This window comes from Myotis davidii, unplaced genomic scaffold (assembly GCF_000327345.1).
Source record: "Myotis davidii unplaced genomic scaffold, ASM32734v1 scaffold581, whole genome shotgun sequence".
NCBI lineage: Eukaryota > Metazoa > Chordata > Mammalia > Chiroptera > Vespertilionidae > Myotis > Myotis davidii.
Window position 1 is genome coordinate 667,641 of NW_006291426.1, and position 22,614 is coordinate 690,254.

Consider the following 22,614-nt stretch of genomic DNA (forward strand, 5'->3'; position numbering starts at 1 on the left):
GTAATAGTGGCATCTTGTTCAATTCTATTTTCTTAATTAATCAATAATAATTTCTTCTTCAAAACAGGACATGCAACTGCATACCTAAGGAGCAAGTGCAACAGCTGATGACAACCAGAAACTCAGATGAACATTGCCAGTAATGGGTCAGAGGGAACATTGATAGGGAAATATAAGATGCTAATGAAGAGATGAACAAAAATAAAATACATGTTACATTCATATACTCAGAATTCCTTTGTAGTAAGACAAATGTCTAATGTCTAAATCTATTGTAAAAAAAAGGCAAGATTAGAAACAATTATATCCTACATGTCTTATCATTTTGAAGGAATATGCTCTCCTTGCTAATGAAGATTAGAGATTTGAAAGGGAGCAAAGTAAGAAGTCTTATTCCTAACCTACAAGTCATTTATATAAGAATCAAAGGCATGAACTTCTCTGGTCCTCAGTTTTTTCATCTCTAAAAAGAAGGTATTGTTTAACAAAACTCAACCTAGGCAATAATCATCAGTAGAAGCTAAAACCATTTGATGAAAAAAAAATTTTTTAATAAAAAGAGGGGACTGGGTCATGTTCTCTTTTAACTCCAAAACACTTGAATTTGGCTTGGGAGTAGTGCGCTCAATCACACCTAAGACTACCTGTGGCAGACCCTGTTCTTTGAGCTAAGGAACCCAAAACACAGCCTCTATTTCCAACCTCCTCCTTCTGTACTGTCTGCATTCTAGATACCCAAAGAGCAAACATTCCCTTTGCAGCCTCCCTTGCAATGTGACAGTGCTGGCCAATGAAACAAAAGAGGGGGTGTGCTTGGTCCTATTTCTGGGATGATTACTGCTTTTCCTGATAAAAGTGACAGCCTCTTTCCCCTTATCTTCCAGCCTTTCAGATACTGTGTTGATAGCTGCAGCTATCTTGTTACCACAAGAAAATGAAAAGCCAAGAGAAAAGAAGAGACACCTACCCTGATGCCTTTGAGCCAAAAAACCAATACCAGATGCAGTTGATACCAGGTTTGTTATATGATTAAAATAAATCCCTACTTATTTTGCCATTGACAGTTTGTTTTTGTGTTTTGTTTTTCCACTTGTTGCCAAGCACATTCCTGATACACTGCTCACCAGATTCACTAGGCTTAGAGTGAATATTTCTGAAACCAAGAATGCAACAAAGCTCTTCAACTAAAAAATCTATACTAATAAAAGGGCAATATGCTAATTAGGGCGGACGTCCTTCTGGACAAAGCGGGGCCAGAGGGAAGCCGCTGGTCCTGGGTGCCTGCTGACGGGGCCGGAGCAAAGCCGCCCAGGTCCCAGGCCAGAGTGAAGCCACTCAGGTCCCAGGGTGAACTGCGACCACATCTACAGTGCCCTGGACCAGAAAGCCTGCAATATCAACCTGGCCAAGGTCACCCAGGGCAAGTGCTCCACCTCATTGTGACTGACCTGGTGGCCCAGGGCCTGGACATCCCGCTTCCAGACAATGTCTTCAACTTTAGCTGCCCAGCCAAGGGCAAGCTCTTCCTGTACCACATGGGTCATGTGGCCGGGCTGGCCGAAGTGGCACAGCCTACTCCTTGGTGGCCCCAGATGAGGTCCCCTACCAGCTGGGCCTGCACCTGCTCCTGGGCTGTGCCCTCACTCTCGCTGGCCCCCACAAGGAGCCCACAGGTGTGGACGGAGGGCTGGCCCTCAGATGTGGTAGGCATGGACAGCATGCTGGGGCGGGTGCCACAGAACATGGTAGACGACGGGGACTGAGGCCTGTGGAACACCCTGGAGGCGTCACTGCAGCTGTGGGGCCTGGGCTGCAAAGGCTGACAACACCCAGCAGCAGTATGTGCGCTGGCGGCCGGCACCCTCACCACAGTCCATCAAATGGGCCAAAGAGCTGGACTTCACGGGGCTGGGTCTGTACCCCCTCTTCAGCTTGAGCTTCGAGGAGAAGCTTTAGTGGCTGAGGCTGATGGACAGCATCAAGCAGTACTGCTGGCGGGCGACCATCTTTGAGATCAATGCCTCCAGCCAGGATCTGAACAGCCAGGTAATGAGGCCAAGTGGCAGAAGGACTGCAAGGTCATCGCCAGCTTCCAGCAGGGCCAGGCAGGAGTGGAAGCTTGGGAAAGAGGAGGAGGAGGTAGAGAAGGAGAAGGAGCGAGAGAGAGTGTAGAGGACATCTTCACAGAGGCTGTGGGCCGGAAACAGCAGCAGCTAGGACCTGAGCGGGGAGCCAAGAAGTGGAAGGAGGAGGCCCTACTGCTGGACCAGGATTTCTATGTTCCCTATGGGCCCAAGGACTTTGACAGTGAATGGGGCCTGAGTGTTGGTAAGGACAGAGGCGCCTTTGAACAGCAGGTGGCTGGCGCTCTCCTGGACCTGATGGGGGACAAGGCCCAGAACCTGACCAAGAGGTGGCAGCAGCTCAAGTGGGACCAGAAGAAGAAGCAGTTTGTGGGACAGTCAGGACAGGAGGACAAGAAGAAGATCAAGACAGAAAGTGGTTGCTACATCAGCAGCTCCTACAAGTGGGACCTCTACCAGAAATGGAAGCAGAAACAAAATCACCATATGCTCAATGCCTGAGCCCCAGTGGGCTGCCAGCAGTTGGCCCTGTTGGAGGTGTTTTGGCTGGATCCAGTCAGGGCATGTGCAGGAGGCAACCAGTTGATGTGTCTTTCTCACAGCCATGGTTCCCTCTCCATTTCTCTCCTTCCCTTCTAATTTAAAAATCAATGAAAAACGTCCTCAGGTGAGGATTAACAAAAAACAATATGTATACATACACACATATACAAAAATACATGGATATTGGGGGACTGGAGGGCAAGGCGTCCTTCCGGACAAAGCCACGGTGGCAGGGGCTGAGCAAGAAGCGGTTAGGGGTGACCAGGCCGGCAGGGGAGGGCAGTTAGAGGTGATCAGGCTGCAGGGATCAGGCCTAAACCGGCAGTCGGATATCCCCCGAGGGTTTCTGGATTGGAGAGGGTACAGGCCAGGCTGATGGACCCCCACCCCCCCACCTGACCCCGCATGAATTTCGTGCACCAGGCCTCTAGTATTCATATGAAAGTTTAGAGGAAAAGAACATAAAAAGTGAAGTATACTTCAGAATCCATTTATGTCATATTCTATAAAATCAACCCTTTGTCTGTTTTCATCTCAGGATTGAAATTTTGAACACCTGAACTCTCTAACCCTAAATAGGCAGCTGTCTAGCCTCTGCTCGAATTATGTATAATGATGAGGAATTCACCAGTTCTAGACAGAGCCCGTACTATCTTTGGACAATATTTTTAGAAAGGTCTTTCTTATATTAACTTGACATTTATATTTGTCTTCCTTTACCTTCTGAGGAATACAGAAGGGAATAGAATCTCTTTTATGAATGTGAGCCATCCAAATGGTTGAAAACAGTTGTCATATCACCTCATCTGCACAGTGATGTTCACCATTTCCTTCAACCTTTCCTCATGAATGAGGCAACAAATTGTAATGCTGCACCATCTAATAATGCCATACAAAAAATGTAATTTTAAATTTTCTAGTAGCATACTTGCCACATTTTTTAAAGGGGGAAATTAACTTCAATAATATATTTTCTAATATGTCAAAAACATTAGTTCAACAAACTCTCAAAATAAAATAAATAATGAGAGATTTTACATTTTTGCTACTGTCATTGAACTCCACTATGGCTTTTCCACTTCAGGGCATAACAATTTGTAGTAGTCACATTTTCATTGTTTAACAGCTGCATGTGGTAGAAGCTACTGTATTGAATAGTCCAGGTCTGATGGAAGAACATATGCTGTTTTCTGTACAGGAATAATAGGTAGTTAATTAGATAAATTGGCAAAATACTGCAGTGCTAAGTTTCTCAATCTAGAGTACTGCACAGACCTATTTTGAAGGACTGCAAGGGGAATTACATTTCATGGACCTCTGAGACTATGCCTTTGTACTTCCAGAGGTCAATGTTCCCCAACTGAGAAACTGTCTTTAAAAGCAGCTTTTGTTTTTTTGCTTATCCTCAAAATAAAAACATACAAAAAATATTCTATTTTGTATAGAATTTGAGGAGCGCTAAGATCCCACTTTGAAAACACTGCTGGAGCAGAATCAGGTCTTTATTCTCACCTCAATTCTGCCATCAAATTAAATTATATAGATATTTATATTTCCAGGCCACTTTCTCACTAAACAACACTGTTCTAAATATTCACAAACCATCCTTCTAATAATCCATTCTAGAATTATTTCTACAAGTAGCATAAAGTTCCCTCCCAGCCTATGGTTTTTTGAACCATATTCCTCACTATTGGAAATCGGGATTGCATTTACTTACCTTCACAATTCCAACATTTTTCCACTATCAAAATTTCATAAAATAAAACTTAATAAATGATCTCTGAGTTTTTTCAGTGCCCTTGAATAGAGTTCTTCTGGATCAAAAATCTTAAACTCATTTTGAGCAACTACTAGACAGTCTTGTACAATCTATTCAACTTTCACAAGCTTTAATTTCATGTCACCAATAATTTTTTCTGTTTAGGATAACCATTCCTATCTTTTATTTACTCATTTTAAAAGTATTTGTTGGGAATCTACTGTATATGTGAACACAATGGAAATACAGGTAAGATGTACGGTAAGACAAGCAAAGGCAGTTCCTGCTTGCAAAGAGCTATTCTCATGATGAATGAAAAACAAACAAGCTAATAAATAAACAGGAGAATTTCAGATAGTAAAGATAGTAATACAGCTAACATTTGAGAGCATATTATATGTCAGATACCCTTCTAAATATTAGATAATTTAATCCTCATTATAACTCTATGAAATATATATTGTATAGATAAGAAAGTTGAGAAACAGAGAAATTGTGAGAGTTCCTGGTTACTACTATAGTCTGGGAGGTCAAGAAAGGTCTCTCTGAGATCCTATGTGCTGGGTCTTGAATGAAGCACCAGCCACACACACAGATCCAGGGCAGATTGTTCCAGAGAGAGGAAATGCCAAGTGTGAAGGCCTTTGGATGGGATGAACTCAAATTCTAGGCAGGATGCATGGCAGGAGGGAAAGCGGGAGGCTCTAGGAACACAAAGAAATAAAATGTGGCTGAAACATAAACAGGGAGTAGACAGCAGTAGGAGGTGAAGTTGGAGAGGTGAGAGCAGGAGTCAATTTATGATCATGATGAGTCTGTATTTTATTTTAAGTACAGTGAAAATCCATTGGAGTATTTTAAGCTGACAAATGACATGATCTGATTTATATATTTTTTAAATATATTTTTTATTGATTAAGATATTACATATGTGTCCTTATCTGCACGTTATCCCCTACTGATTTATATTTTTAAAAGATTCCTGTAGCTGCTATGGGGAAATATAGGAGGAAAAAAAGAAATTAGAGAAAACAGGACAGAGAAAATGGAAGCCAAACAGCAGTTGAGTAGTTCTAGCTTCTCTCTGCCACCTGTTAACAGTATAACATCAGCCCAGAGCAACAGGCTTGTTTCCCTTTGCTTCTTGGCCTGTTGCTTACTGGTCCTGCTAATGAAGTCACTTGCTTAGGTTACACTGAGAACCAGAGAAGAGTCCAAGACCACCCTTCAGATCCTTTGGCTTCTGATTCCAACCTCCAATCAAACAAGGGGAACATATACAAACAATTGAAAGGCAAGAAAAGCAGAAAACAAGGGCAACACAGTCAGTGATCATCTTCAGCTGCTGCTCAATTAAACCCAAATTGTGCACAGCGTTTCTCTCTATAAACAATTCACAATTAAAAACCATGGGTTCAAATAATACTTGAAGTTCTGGAAGTTATCAAAGAATGCTCTATTTTGCTGACCAGTGTAGCTCAGTGACTGAGTATCAATCTATGAACCAGAAGGTCACAGTTCAATTCCCAGTCGGTGCACATACCCCAGGTGGCAGGAGGGAGGGAGGGAGGGGCTGGAGGCAGCCAATCAATGATAGTCTCTCATCATTGATGTTTCTATCTCTCTATCCCTCTCCCTCTCAGAAATCAGTAGTGTTTATTTGTCTGTTTAAAGAATGTTTTATTTCTCACTGAAAAGATTAATTATTCTAATGAATATCTAAGCATTCTGAGGTGGACTATCTGCAAACACTGCCCACTAATTCCTCCCATCTGCTTACCTGCTACCTATCCTATCAAGTTGCGTTCACTTTTCTTTCTTTGAATATGGCCTGGTCTTGTGACTCCCTCTGAGCAACAAAATGTAGCAGTTATGCTGTGCCAGTCCAAGATCTAGAGAGAAGTGGTATCTTCCATATTCACACACTTGGAACTGAGACACTATGCTATAAAGAGGCTAGTCTAGATACTGGAGAACATTCTCTTATTTTCATAAGAGAATGAAGGTGCCCCAGCCTACAGCTAACATAAGACATGTGAGTTAAGCTTTCTTGGACATTCCAGTCCCAGCCAAGCTCTAAAACTCAAAGCATCTGCTATATTAGTGATACTAGTCAACACCACATGGAAAAGAAGAACCATTCATTTGATCCTAGCCAACCCACAAAATTGTGGGAAATAATAAGCTGTTATTGTTTTAAGCCACTGAATTTTGGGGATATTATGCTATGCAGCAATAGATAAGTTTTTAAAATATATTTTTATTGATTTCAGAGAGGAAGGGAGGAGCAAGTGAGAGAAACATAGGAGAGATAGGTAAACATCAGATGAGAGAGAATCATTGATTAGCTACCTCCTGCAGGCTCCCCCTGAGGATTGAACCCACAACCCAGGCATGTGCCCTGATTGGGAATCCAACCATGACCTCCTGGTTCAGAGGCCAATACTCAACTACTGAGCCAAACTGGCTGGGCAGCAATAGATAACTTAAAAATGTGTGAATTGTTGATTCTGCAGGCCCTTTGTAAACATGAATGCAATGTGAAGATGCTAAACAGATCAAACCAATCAGAAAAAAACCCTAATGAAGATACTTCACTATTGTTTAGTTTCTTCAGGAATTTAGCATTGCTTCTGATTTCTAGGCATATGTATTTATTTTACATTACAAGCTGAAGTACTGATTACTCATTTCAATTAAGTTTAACACATTTTTAGTAAGACTCTCTTATGTACTAACATGGGTAAATAAAAGCTAAACTAGACCCAAGCTCTGACCTCTAAGAGTTTATATTCAATGGAAAGAAATACATGTACACAAATACTTCCAATTGAAGAAGAATGTGTTTATGTGATAATCAAATAATGTAAATATTAAGTACAATGGAGGAAAAGGATCATTCATGTGGAATTTCAATAGTTCAAGACAAAAAGCAGAATATTCCACATGGAAATATGAACAAGAACAAAGACAAAAAAGTGGAATATAGTACAGAGTATTTTTCAAAAAATGGCAAGTTTTCCTACAACTGAGACCAGGCATGACCTAGCTATTCTGGTCTGAATGAATCATCCCCTGTGTAAGCCCTATTATAATGTTTATCACATGGAGCAAGAAAGAGGGTGGTTTGAAGGGCCCAAGTTGTAAAATGAGAACCTGATGTCATGTGTTGAAACAGATAATCTATAAATGTATCATGTACATTTTGATTCTCTTTTACTCTACTTTGCAGGCAGACAGGAACATCATCTGTTCTCCACTTTGCAAAATCCTACTCCTGTTTCTGGATTCTTCATTCACTCATTTATTCATTCAACCATCTTTTATTGGGTACAAGCTATTTTCCAGACATTGTTCTAGATGCTAAAAATACAATGATGAATAAGGCAGATAACAGTCCTTCCTTCATGAAGATAAATAGTAAGGAGAGGTAGGAAGTAGATAGGGTGGGTGGTCAGAAAAGGCTTGAGGAAGGCATATTTGACCAGCGATCTATTGAAATGAGAAAACTAACCATGGGAATATCTGGGGAAAGAGCATTCCAGGCAGAGGAAGAAACTACTGCAAAGGTCTTGAAACACCTGCATATTCAAAGGAGACCTACAAGTGAGGTAAAGGAGGTAGAAAAGGAGATGAAGCAGGGGCCCAGGTCACAGAGGTAATGGCCTATAACTTGGATTTTATGTTTTAAGTATAATGAAAAACCCATCTCCTTATACCCTTTCCCAGTCCTGACCCAGCCCCAGTAGCTTCTACTGATTACTTCTTATACACATATCACCTATATTTTTATTTGCCACTCAGTCTACATTCCATTACATGGATTTATATTCATCTTTTATGCATCAGTCCTATTTCCTCAACTATATCTCAAGATATAGGGCAAGAATTCTGTCTTACTATCTTTTGCATTCCCAGGTTCTGGTGCTCGATAAATCTTTTGTAAGGTGATAGTGGTGATGCAATCCCTTCAAGTCCTTTCCAGCTGTAAGATCTGATTCCTTAGAACTCTTTTGACAAATTAGTTTGCACAATAACTTCAGGGGACTGACATCTTTCTTGATATTTTGAGATTTCACTCATGTACTTTTAGAGTTTTCATTCTTTAAATGACTGGGATGAATTACATCAGAGTTTTTGCTTAAATGAAGGTTGTACCACTTGGAATGGGGTACCCTTACATGAAACTAAATATTAGTATCTGTACTTTAAGCCTCTTGAACCTCAGGAGAGACATAAATTGCTATGAAATAAATGCTATCCTGATATTATCCCACTGTCAGCCAATAAAGATGGCCTCAAATTCTTTGCTGTTTCTCCCAGTGAAATGTGGAGAATAATTCCCCTCCTCTATCCTGGGTTAATCATAATAAGTTATTTGAGAAATGGGGTTCTGGAACTTATGAAGCTATATCATAAGAAGCCTTGAGCCTTAAGGTTTCTATCCACACCTTTTGAGAATGGTCCCTCTAGATACCCAGTTGCCATTATGTGAGTAACAAAAGCACACATGTAGAGATCACCTGTCGGTGCTCAGACCAGCAGGCCCAGCTGAGCACTTCCCGAGAGCCAGCACCAACTGTCAGCCATCTCAGCCCCGGTATCAGACATAAGAGTGAAGAAGCAATCTTAGAAGCAGATCATCTAGCCCCACCCAGTTCAGCCTTTCCTGAATTCCTAACCCAACAAAATCATGAACAAAATAAAAGTTATTTTAATCTGCAAAGTTCTGCATTAAAGTGTTGTGGGATTTGGAGTTTGCTTCTTTGTTTTTTAGAGTGTAGAGAAGAAAAGAGAGATACAGGTTCAGGGTGATGGTAAGGCAGTAAGAATAGTAAGAAGCCAGGAAAATTCCTTGGCAAGTGGAATGGGGAAACTGAGATAGGCAGCTAATTCAAACTGGCTTCATCTAGCACCCTAAACCACCTGCCTCCTTCTCCCTTGCAGGACCACTCCCTTAAGCATTGAGCCCTCAGGACAATGAGGTTCTGATCAGCATCAAATCATCTTAGGAACAAAGCCTCAGGTCTATTGACCACAGAAAGAGAGATTTGGTCATACTAGAGATAACATCTAGGTCTCAGTTGTATTTTAGCTCCAGGCCTAGAAAATCAACAAGACAAAATGAAGCAAGGCAATGGATGGCATCAGGACCAGATGCAATGACCAATGATCCTAGCACTGACCAATCAGTAGAGACCACCACCCTGACCCATTTTGATGAATCAGCATATTAAAGGACGCACTTGGAAAACTGATGAATATTCTATTGAGATCCTCCCCGTAGACCTCCCATAAAATTCCCCCCTTTAGAAAACATAAAAACCCTTAAGACAAAGGACCCAGTGCACACCCACACCTTCCTTCTTCAGGCATATATCTTTGCTTTCTTTCTCCCAAGCTCTAAGAACCCTTCTTAAGCCTCTATTCCTTGTTTCTTGAGTCCACCCAGCCTAACTGGCTCACTTCTTCTGCCTCTATGACTTTCTTTCTAGAAAACCAAAGCAGCTCTCTGAGCAGCTCCCTTGAATTTTCTCTTTGAATGTCATGCTAAATAAACTTCCTCTTGTGCTAGAGTTCTTAGGTCTGAATTCTTTCTTTGCTAAACTCAAGAACCGAGGTTGCTACACCAAGGTCCAACATTGCTGCTAACATCAGGATGAAAGGGCGAGGGCTACGCCCCCCATCTTGCCCTGGATCCTCCATTTTTGGGCAGCAGTCAATGCCACTGTGTTGACGAGTGTGGTGGACGGAAAGCTCGAGCTAGCTCGAATAAAGGCTCTTTTGCTTTTGCATTGGACTCGGCTCCCTGATGGTCGTCTGGGGATCCTGAAATCTGGGCATAACAAGGACAATGTAAACAAGGCACTAAGAAGTCTGGAGGCAGGAAGACCCTGAAAAGGCTGAGATACTTCCCTTTCACAAGGGGAACTGCAGAGTTGAGCATCTTCATGCCATGCAGAGACACAGTCAAATATCACCTAAGATATAAGATTCTCAGTTTTCCCCAATGCCTATTACTATCAGGCCTACCAGCAGCACCAACCTGAAGCCAATTCAGGATGGCTTTTCTTAGTTAAGATAAGAAGTGGAATGAAAGTCTCTATCTCAACAAAAATCTGGAGAAATCTGGTGGGGCAGTTAATGAAGTCAGCCCTGGAAGGTGGGAGTTGGAGTAGTATTTTTCTTTCTCCGTAGGCCAGTTTCCTCACACCCAAGACTCCTTCCCCTAACTATCAAGCCCAAATCCAATGCCTAGACATCAAGATCATCTATCAACTCATTTCCTCTCTCTTACCACCCCCTCCCCTCTCTCTCTCTCTCTCTCTCTCTCTCTCTCTCTCTCTCTCTCTCTCTCTCTCACACACACACACACACACACACACACAAGAATTCATTTGATCCAAACAATCTATTTGTTGTCCTTCCCCTCATAAAACTCACTCATTCAAGAACTGAATTTGTAAAAGACAGGTGCTTAATTCAGGAAAGAAAATGACATCGATGAGAATACTGAAGACAAAAAGAGGCCTGAATTTAGGAGAAAAAAACTCATTCCATTTTCCATAATAGGTTTAACATTCTAGCAAGGCATCCTGGGAAGATATCTAGGAGGAAGTACTCAGCATCTGCTCTGTCTGAACTAACCTCTTCCCTAGTAATCAAGGATTGCCTGCCTCAAAAACTCAATCATCCTAGGAGCATGCTCTACTTTACCCACCTTCCCATTATCAATCCTCATGCTGCATGCTCTGGTGGAACTCCATTCACTGATAATTCTTATAGCCTGTTGTTAAATGTGCAGAAATTCACATGCATGCCACCCTCTCCTGCCATTTAGATTACAAACTCCTTGAAAGACAAGGGCTCTACCTTCTATTTCTGATGTAATCCTTTTGATGCCTTTTAAAGGCCACAGCACTTGGTGAACACTCAAAAGGTATTATTAACAAATGCCTGAGGGAATTAAGAAACCCAATATAGCCACACTCTGAATAACAGAGAGAAAGAGCACAATGGCTATCTTGGGGAATGGGAAGAAATTCTTACCCTTGCTTGGCATTACCTGTCAGGTTTGTGTTTCAATGACAAATTATTTCCTTCAAAGAAGATAAAAAAACAAAGACAAGATTGGCTGGAGGGTGGGGGGCAGGCATAAAAATACACAAAATATCTAATGGATGGGAACAAAAAGCAAATGCTCATGACTACAAACCTTGCTTAATTTTTTTTGTGGTTAGTACTCAAATGCTAACATTATCTCATTGCCCCAATACTTAAAAATCTTGAGACTAAACCATGAGGAAACTGTAATTAAATCCTCCTGTGAGTATGCAGAGTACAAAGGAAATTCGTCTGTTTGGTTTACCTAATCTTTCTCTCTTATGCACAATATTAGAAATGAAAGAAAAGGTTCGATGGCCCTGATATGATAAACCTCTTCTGGCAAAATTAAATTCAAAAGAAATGGCAAAGATAATAACATTCTTTCACAGGAAAAGTCTGCCCTGAAGAAAGGCTTCTCCAGTTTTGACTCTCAAAACAATTTTAGAACTCAGCATTAGGTTTAATCTAGCACTCTGTTAAGCACCAAGAAAAGAAAGGTAAACAAAGCTGAGCCCTGTCAGGCAAAGCTATTTTCCAGCCTTTCTCACTCTTGAGTGGCCAGACTTTCTCTGTAAAAGGCCACACAGTAAATATTTTTTAGGTTCTGTAGGACACAAGGTCTCAACTCTGCTGGTAGAGTGTGAAAGCAGCCATAGAAAACATGTAAACAAATAAGTACAACTGTATTCCAATAAAACTTTATTTATAGACACTGAAATCTGAATTTCATATAATTTTCATGTCATGAAGTATTCTTCTTTCATTTTGTTTTTGTTTCAACCCTTTAAAAATGAAAAATAAAACATTTTTAACTCACAGGCCCTATAAAAACAGGTATTGGACTGGATTCCACCCATAAGAAATTGACCTCTGCTTTACACGAAAAGCAAGATGGCAAGGTGGCAAGAAAAATAGTCAAAATAACTTAGAAATCATTCCATTTGTTTCTGAAAAGAGAAGGCTATTGTAGAAGAAAGAAGGTAAATTAAAAAAAGGAATAAGGAATGTCCATGAGATATTAAGAAAAGTAGAGCCTGAGAAAGGAGAAACCCAAGCAAAAAGAGAGGGAAGTTGGGGATGGGGGTAGCAGTAAAAAAAAAAGGGGGGGTGGGGGGAGCAAGTCTCTAAGGCATTTGTGGGAAGTAAATGGGGCAATAGTTCAGGGGACTGGATGTAAAATAAACCAAAAATGCAGATTTTGGGGGAAGCCCAGAATATAAGATTCAAGGCTACTATGAGCACAAAATTATTCTCTTAGCAAAGTACAGTTCTGGAGTTAGAAGTCTGTTGGGGTATGTGCATGCTGGCGAGGGTGATTTTCATTTTGTTTTGTGCAATGTTCCTGGAAATATCAGCTCAAATGGGGCCAATCTTTAGTCTTAGAATTTAATCTCCTCTTTAAAATGATTTGGCCCTGGACAGAGCTGGGTTTCTAGGGTTCAGTTTGCTGTACCCACTCCTATAACTAACCTGTACTTACACAACTAGAATATTCAGCAATAAGAAAGGCAAGAAACACCTTCCCATGTGAAATTTCATTATTATAACAGCTACTAATAATGCTGACAAAATGAATTAATAACCAGACAGACAGGTTAGAAAATGCCTTAAACAGAGACCAAACAAATTTTTAAGTATGAATGACTAATGGCTGGAGTTCAACAAACACTAAATAGCAACCAGTAAGAAATGCCAAAAAAAAAAAAATCACTTTCATGGAAAGTTAAGAACTAAGGAGTTATTAACTGCTGGCTATCCAGGAAAAACTGAAAAATAAGATAAAATTTTTAAAAATTAATGATAACAGTGTAATGGGCTGAATTGTGCCTCCCCAAAATTCCTATGCTGAAGCCCTAACCCACCTTGGAATGTGAATGTATTTGGAGATGGGGGTCTTTAAAGCAGTAAATAAGTTAAAATGAGGCCATGAGGGTAGCCCTAACCCAATCTGATTGGTGTCCTCATAAAAGGAGATTAGGACAAATGAAGAGACACCAGAGATACTCACATGCAGAGGGATGACCAGGTGAAAAAACAGAAGGAGGGTGGCTATCTGCAAGCCAAGGAGGCCTCAGAAGAAACCAAACATAATGACACTTTGATCTTGAATTTCCAACCTCCATAACTGTAAGAAAATAAATTGTTGTGGTTTAAGCCACCTAGTCTTATTTATTTTATTATATTTTATTATAGTAACCTAACAAACTAATATAAATAGTTAAGGTGCTTGGAGAGTAAGAGAAAGGTGAGGAGAACAAATAAGGTCACCACGTATTCATTCATTCAACTAACATTTATTGGCCCCACTAGGTATCTGACAATGTGCTAGGTTCTAAATATATAAGGATAAAAAATTAAGTTCTTGCCCTAAACAAACTCATAGTCTACTGAAGGACAAAATTCTACCATAATATGGATGTGCTATAAACAGATATATGCTTTTGGTGCTTTGGAAACAGAGGAGTTTTTCAGCTAGCCATTAGGGGGTCATGCAAAGCTTCAAGAAAGAGGCAATATCTGGGCTACATTATTTAAAACAAAAAACACTTGACTTTGGGGGGGGGGAATGTTTCTTCTGACTATTTGAGTAGGGGAATATATTACTTGAGCTGGAGAAAATAAATTGAGAAGGAGGAGGTTGGATCTGAGAGATGAGGTGTTTTATTTTGGCCATGCTGAGTTAAGGTACAGAGGACCAGAGTGAAGGTATCTAGTTGGGCTGAAGATAGAGATTTAGAGGCAGTAAGCAATGAGGTGGTCACCAAGCCATGGGTGCAGATGGGCTTTGCCCAAGGAGAATGGTGACAGTGAGAGGATAAGAAGGATTTAACCCAACCTGGGAGAATACAAGTATTTAAAAGGTTAGCGGATGAGAGAAATAGTAGATGGAGAGACAAGAGGAAAACATGACCAAGGAAGGAGGCAACACCAAGAATGCAAGAGAGAGTGGCAATCTGAAAAAGTCCATGGATATAAACAAAGGTCACTGATGACTTCTGCAAAAAGAGCTATAAGGGGCAGATGTCAAATGACCACTGCTTGAGAAGTAAATCGCTGTGTTTAGATGGCAGGGCATTCATGAAAACCCAAGGAAATAAAAATTGCCAGAGTCATCTTCAGAGATTGAAGAGAGGGGAAGAGTCAGAACACACACAAATAGTTGCAACAAAAATGGTGGGCATAATGGGGAGGCTTTCATGCTGTCCTTCCAATCCTCTGGGAGCTATCTGAATTCAGAGGGGAGAGTCAGGGGAGAAAAATGGCATTTATTGACTACCTAGGGCAGTGGTTCTCAACCTTCCTAATGCCGTGACCCTTTAATACGGTTCCTCATGTTGTGGTGACTTCCAACCATAAAATCATTTTCGTTGCTACTTCATAACTGTAATTTTGCTACTGTTGTGAATTGTAATGTAAATATCTGATATGCAGGATCTATTTTCATTGTTTGTGACCCACAGGTTGAGAACCGCTGATAGGGGGTAGCAGCTAATGCTAAAAATACTACCTACATTTACACAGCATATTATGTATTAAAAGATTCACTCACATATCCTCTCATTTAAACTTAATAACTACTCTTGGAGATGAGCAAGAGGCAGCTTTGTTTTATAAATGAAGAAGTTAAAATTTAAAGAAAGAAAACAAACCCAAAATAATGTGCCTGAGAAGATAAAGGTAGAAGCAGAACTTCTACCTTAGTCTACACTCATATCTCCAAAAACTTACAGAGCATTTTCATTGAAGCAAATGCAGTGTGGCTCTAGGCTAGATCTCAGTTTTCTCATCTGAAAAAATGGAAACAAAAATAGTATCTATTTCACCCTATTGATAAATGTAAAGCATTTAAAGGGCCTGTCTTCAAATAAGTGCTCAATTAATGTGAGTCATTATTAGCTTAAATTCATAAACAGCATAACCTATGCACTAACCTTTCGCCCTGTGTATCCTGTTTGGTGAATTTGAATAGCTGTCTAAACCAGAAATCAGAGCATCAGCCTAGAATCCTCCTTCTTCCTCAGCCCAGAGCTCAATCAGGTGATGAGTAGTTTTAACCCAATGCTTTTCACCCTTATTTTCAATATTGTCCCCCTAAAAAGACTTTTTGGACATTTTTCCCCTAATTGCATCCCTCCCATTAAATTTTAAAACTGTAACATATATGATTAGTTTCTGTAGCCCTTTAGAAGACCACAAACAATTGTAATAGCTAAGATTTTTTAACACCACTTCCCCAGAACCAATTTTGGCCCCTATGGGCCCATATCCCCCATTGGGAACTCATATACTAACTCTTCCTCCAAAATCTTCCTCAGTCCCGTTCCCTTTTTCTCTATCCTCAATGTCAGTGTCTTGTCATCACCATGTTTCGTCTGAATCACTCCAACAGCTTCCTAACTGGGTTCCTTGCCTCGTTTTCGCCAGCTTCCCATCCATATGTCACTATAGTGAGCTTTCTAAATGCAAGTCTGTTCATGTCACTCCCTTTTTCAAATTCATCAGTTGTGCTCCATTTCCTGTTGGACCTTTACATGGCCCACATGAGCAGTCCTGGGCTGGATCCCCCAGCCTTAGCTGCTGTCATCCCACCCCACCGTGCTCACAGCACCTCCATGCCTTGGTACCTTCTGTTACCTCGCTTAGAATGCCCTTCCCCTTTTGCCTTCCTAGTGAACTCCTACCTACCCTTCAACACTCAACAAAAGATATACACATTCTCTTTAAAGCCTTACCCATACTGTCTTCCCACAGGCCAAGTGGAGCCATCACTGTTCCTTTCACACACCTCTCTGTGTCACACTCTTCAGTCATATCAAATGATTATAAGGACAACTAACATTCAGTGAATGTTGAATAGATGCCTTACTCTGTTGTAAGCACTTCACATGTATCATCTTATTTATTCGGAGCACCTTTGAAGGTAGGGATCATACCTTATTAAGTTCTGCTCTGTTTAACTGGCACATAGTAAATATTAAATAAATGCTTGCAGGAAGCAAAGTTTTGGAGTTTCAGGTACTGTGCTCTTTCCAATGACTTATCTGTCACCTCCTCCTACTTCCTATAGTGGTTTATGGTAGCTACCCTGGTAACAAGAAGTGAGGAGGATGGGATATGATTATTCCACCAAAAGTTTTAACAGTTCCTTTGAAATATACTCTGAGTAAGTGAAAGGGTCATTAGAAATGCCTTTCTAATTGCAAGGGGGTGGGGGGAATTTAATCTACTATCCAGAACACTTACAGTTTTAAAAATATAGTCCATTTGGAAGGATATAAATTTATTTTAAAATGGCACAGGTAGAGGCTTAATCACCTACAGTCTAACTGCTTAGGAAAAACAATAAAGAGAAAAGATTCAGAGTCGTAATATTTAAAAGCATTTAAATAGAAGACATTGAAAAAAATCAGGTTATGTAATATCTAGTGAAACACTTTGAAATAGAATACTCATAGAAAACTCATAGAAAGATAAACAGAAAATAAAAAAAAACAGCTGAGTGAAAAATATTCCTCATAGTTCCTTAAGAGTCATTTGGAAAAGGTCATTTAAGTCCAGTGCTCCCCACCCGAGCCTCTGCAAACTGAAATAGCAACTAGTCTTGGAAATAGCAACTAGCCTTGGTAATAATTTGAAAAGACTACTTCAAGTTGATTCAGGAAGTTTTACTCTCTGGAGAAAAATATATGTGTGTGTGTGTATATACATATATACATGTATACATATATACATGTTACACACATACATATAATCTAAATTTTAGTCTTTATTTGACATCACATAAGAAATTCAATCTTTAAGTGTTAGTATCAAGTAAATAATAACTTTCTGAAAATGAGTGGAGTTTGGAAAAGAGAGAACTTCAAAAACAGAATTTCCTACGGTAAAAACCCAAATATTGCATTTCACTATTCATTTATTTTAAATCATGATTATCTGAGGGCAATAAAATTGTGAGAGATTTCCATTTTCTTGATATCTTTCTAGAGCCTTTTTAAAAAACAATAAATATCTGTTGCTTTTACATTCAGAAAACTAGAGTTAAAAAACATTTTATATTAAACTAATAATAAACATTTGTCATTAATTTACATCATTCTAGTATATGACAGCAAATTCCCCGTTTATGATAAAAAATATATTTTTTAAATCTCTGCGTCTGATAAGTGCTATAAGGCCCCAAAATGATTTGACACACCTCCCAAGGAAATGTAGAACTCTATTTCCTCTCTTTGAATCTGGACCTTGGGACAGCTTAACCACAAGAATACAGCATAAGTTAACAGGATGCCATTGTCTGGGCCCAGACCTTAAGGAACTGGCAGCCTCCACTTCCTGCCTCTTGAAACTCAACCTCATACTTTGAGGAAACCCCAGCCACAAGCAGAAAGGCCCAGGTGGAGAGCAACCAACGAGCAGCACCAACTTACCACAAACGTGAGTGACCTATCTAGGAAATGGATCCTATGGCTCAACTGACGCCAGGTAGGTGAGAAATGAGCTGTCTTTTCTGAGCCCTGCCCAAACTGCACATTCATGACTAAAATAAATGATTGTTATTTAAAGCGACTAAGTTTTGGAGTAGCTTGTTATGCAACAAAAGATAACTAGAATACCATATTGTATTGTATTGTATTTATTTACCTCTACCTTTCCCCAAGTACAATTTAAACTCATTGAGGGTATGACTGTTTTTATATTCTCTTTATAGTCATTCCTTCATTCGTTTAATAAACATGTGAAGACTAACATGTATGTAGCACTATGCTAAACAGATTCTGCAGGTACAGAGATAAAACGTTTCTGCCTTAGAGGACATTACAGCAGAGACAAACAACAATGACAACCATAATCTCAGAGCCATAGCAGAATAGCCAGAAATGGTAGATAATCAATAAATGTTGGCTAAATGAATGAATGAATGAGGTTCCCAGAACTACTTTGGGAATTATGCACTATCACTATTTTACAGATGAGGTACTCCAATTAGCAATGCATTACTTCTCTGCTCTAAGTTCACCCTCTTCTCCTACTTGGTGATACTGGGGCTAGACTCTATAAACATTTCTCTTTTGCCAGATGGTTCAGTGTTAGTTTCATCAATAAAGGGGCATTGCAAGGCCATAGCAGTGGGAGGGGCTTTTCATTCTGGTTTGGGATGTGTTATGCCCTCTAAAGGGGACAGTCACAGCCAGCAGCATCTGGAAAACTCCATGGTGCTCATTCTCCAGGGAATATCTTTGCCCCTCGGCAGTAAGCTTTCTGAGGATCAGCTCAGGTCCACCTACATACCCTACCAAGTTTCTCAACCAGGTAGGCTGCTCTCCCAGACCAGCTCCACCCTATACCCTCTGGCAAGATTACTGGCCACCAGCAGGCTACAAATTAATGAGGTAGTCAATTCATTTCCAAGGAGGTCTTGGAATAGGGAGGGGCCTCTTGCAAGCTCTTAGAGCTTCCATCCTTTACTCTCCCTCAGCTCTAGAAAAAAAGCAGCTTCTTGAAATTGCTATTTCCATATTGCTTAGAGACCTCATTTACCCCTTTAGTAGTTAACCACAGTTAACTTTTTGCTAGTTAATAATTCATTATGTTAAATTTTTCTTGTTCAAATTATTGTGTGGTTTTTGCCTCTTGGATGGATCCTGGCTGGCACATAAAGGAATAAAAGGGCTCAAAAAAATGTGAGAAGCCTGAAAAAGCACATTTGCCCATAGCACCATCAAATGCCGATTAAAAATGAAAAGAAATGGAAAGAGATACATATTTGAAGATTCAATAAACAAAAACTGCCATATCAATCTCATTCAAAATCTCGATTTTGTCTAATCCCATTTCTTAGAAAACATTTCTTATCTTTGGTGTGTGTGTGTGTGTGTTTTAATATCCCAACATTCTCCTTCCTTAAAGAGCTGTCATTTGGTAAGCTCTTTAAAAAAACACTCAATGGAAATGTTGGCTGTGAGAACCAAGGCAAGAAAGGGTCAGAAAAGAAAGAAGCTATAGCTTGCCCAGGTGACTCTAAGCAGAACCAAGAACTGGTATTAGGGATAGATAGGGTAGCCTAATGATTAAAAGCAGGGACTGGAGGACTGTCCATGTTCAAATCTCAGCTCTGCTACTACCTGAGTTATGCCACCTTGGGCAATTTAGCTAATACTTTCATTTATAAATGCAAATAATTATAAGAGTACTTACCTCAAAGACCTATCCTCAAATATGAGGATAAAGTGAGTTTATATATGTAAAGCCTTTAGCCAGAACCCAATCCAAAGTCTCTCTCTAATCTCCTCTCTACTTTAACATCCTCAATCCATTTTCCCCCAATATATTCTCATTTTGAAAAATTTTTAAGATCTAGCTCACTCTAAACATTGCTCTCTTGTACTTTTCCCACCACCTCTGGCCTTCAACCCAGGCTTTGCTATAAAACATTCTCCTTCCTTAAAGAGCTGTCATTTCTTTTCAGGCCTGCAAGTGTGGAGCCTGATCAATATAAAAAGAATGGGAGTGACAGAGGACAGCAGACATCTTTTAGTCAGCTTTCACCTCTTCCTTTTGGAACTGTTCCTTCCCCACTCCTAGAACTTTAAGAATTCTTTAAAGTTGTGATCTACCCAGTACACAGTGGAAAAATCCCTATATTTGCTTATGTTATCAAGAAGTCTACACGTGCCGAAACCGGTTTGGCTCAGTGGATAGAGCATCGGCCTGCGGACTAAAAGGTCCCAGGTTCGATTCCGGTCAAGGGCATGTACCTGGGTTGCGGGCACATCCCCAGTGGGAGATGTGCAGGAGGCGGCTGATCGATGTTTCTCTCTCATCGATGTTTCTGACTCTCTGTCTCTCTCTCTTCCTCTCTAAAAAATCAATAAAATATATTTTAAAAAAAGAAGAAGAAGAAGTCTACACGTGCCCAGCTGGTTTGGTTCAGTGGATAGAGTGTGGGCCTGCCGACTGAAGGGTCCCAGGTTCAATTCCATCAAGAGCACATGCCTGGGTTGCAGGCTCCATTCCCAGTGGGGGGTATGCAGAAGGCAGCCAATCAATGATTCTCTCTCATCATTGATGTTTACATCTCTCTCTCCCTCTCCCTTCCTCTCTGAAATCAATAAAAATATATTTTTTAAAAAAGAAAAGTCTATGCTTGAACCAAAGAGTCCATATACATGCTAGCAGACTGACTTACATTCCTTATTTTCCTATCTGTAAACTGGGGGCTCTCAGATCCCTCCAGCTCCAGCCTTCTGCAGTTCTAACAACAGGACAAGTCCCAGCAGATGTGGTCTGCTTGCTCTGGAATTCTCTGTAATGTCTTCACCATTACCATTCAGCACCCATATACCTTATGCACAAATGGTGCAACTGAGAGATGTTATTAAAGCCTTTCTATTTAGGTATAAAACCTCAAGCCTCCTGTTTGCCACTTACTACAGCTCAGCGATATTATTTTGGTAACAGCGTCACCAGCCTCTCTGCTATGGTGCTGAGCATAAATAGAACATGAACATTTCCAGGAATTGTCAACTTGGCACTTCTTATAAGGAGTTAAGATTTCTTTTATAACATTAACAAAAAATAAAGCCTAAGACTAAAACCTGCCCCAAACTTCTAGAGGTTATATTTCCTTCTCAATTAAAATTTACTGTTTGGAAAAGTACAGTACTCTTTTTTTTCTCTGGGGGCAAAAATCCTCCAAAGAATCATATGCTGCTCAAACTAAAGAACAAGTATAAACACAGCTGCCTATTAAAATTAAGCAAAAGCAAACATTCCTGCAGCTAGCTATAACAACAGCCTGCAAGTCTGAACTGCACCCATAAAAAAAGAGAAAGCTACCTTGCTAAGTGTATGATTAAACTCTCAGGCTGCACCACCAGAAAAGCTGGTTATTGGAACTGTTGATAACAGGATTTAAGAGCTGTAAAAGTGGAACCCGACTCGCAGTATCAGGAGAGCCGACACCATGTCTGTCTCCTCATCACAGCCAAGAAAATTTAGCCTTTTTTTACTCTCAAGGTATCAAGATGGGATGGGAGCAACCTGGAGGCTCTGCTCCTCGACCCCATATGGCCTCACATTAGACCTTTCCAGAAAAAGAAAAAAAAAACAGATAAAGTAAGATGGGGGAGAGGTACCAACCAGGAATTGGTCTTCTGACAATAAGCAGGAAAGAGAAAGACAGAAAAGCCCCTACTGCTGTGCATCTGGGAGAGACAGGAGTAGGAGAGGGCATGGGGCTGATAAATGTTGGGCTCTGGTGCAGCCACAAGTAATCAGAATTAGGAAGGAAAGAAAAACTAATTTTGAGAATTTGTTTTTATAGGCTATGAATTATCAGGCTTTGACATTTAAGTGCCTGAATTCCACATTTATGACCTTGAGCAAATGACTTAACATCTTTGTACCTCCATCTTCTTATCTATGCAATAACGGTAACTGTCAGGATTACATAAATTAATAAATGCCAAGGGTCTGGAACAGTGCCTGACACAGAGTAAGTATTTTACTGATATTATTTGAGGTTCTTTGTGAGACACAGAAAATACTAAAATTCATTTTTAATTACAAACAGATTGTCTGACCAACCCACAGACAGGGGGACTAAGCCGGTCCTAGTCTTCCCTGCTGGCCTTCCCCTCGGGCCATTTGTCTCTCATCCATCCTAGAGCCTTCTTCAGCTCACTTTGTATCTGAGAGCAGCATCCAACTCGTTCTCCACTGGCAGTTTCTGTCTCCATTTGGACATAGCTTGATCTACAGAGCACAGAGTATTGTGGATGGTTTTTAATTTCCAAACATTGCGAAGAAATGATGAAAATAATTCCCCAAATCCAAATTCACCAGCTAATTCAAAACCCTCTGATCTAATTCGTTCTACGTATGAATGTATTCCCCTAGAGCTCTAACGCATTTTAAGATTGATGTTAGAGTGACACCTGTATGGGGTCTAAGATTCTGGAATATTCTTAAGCAACAATGTTCAAGATATTCAGAGAATTAGAAACATCTGTGATTATAGATTTAAAACAAAACTGTATATCCTTCTACATCTCCATTCCTACCATCCTTCCACCTCCCTTGCAAAACCAGGAACAGCTCTTCAAGTAAGTGTAC

The 22,614-nt window shown here is 40.2% G+C and overlaps 1 protein-coding gene and 1 long non-coding RNA gene across 3 annotated transcripts in view; both read right to left on the reverse strand.

The window, feature by feature from the left end:
• Window positions 1-22,614, reverse strand: part of CRADD (CASP2 and RIPK1 domain containing adaptor with death domain) — a 185,798-nt gene that overhangs the window by 154,071 nt on the left and 9,113 nt on the right. The window lies entirely within an intron of this gene.
• LOC107183224 lies at window positions 136-15,284 on the reverse strand. The gene is made up of 4 exons (XR_001514018.1): window positions 15,226-15,284; window positions 13,505-13,621; window positions 3,666-3,817; window positions 136-180 (listed from the first exon to the last, which is right to left on the reverse strand). It is a non-coding gene; the product is annotated as an uncharacterized LOC107183224 (long non-coding RNA).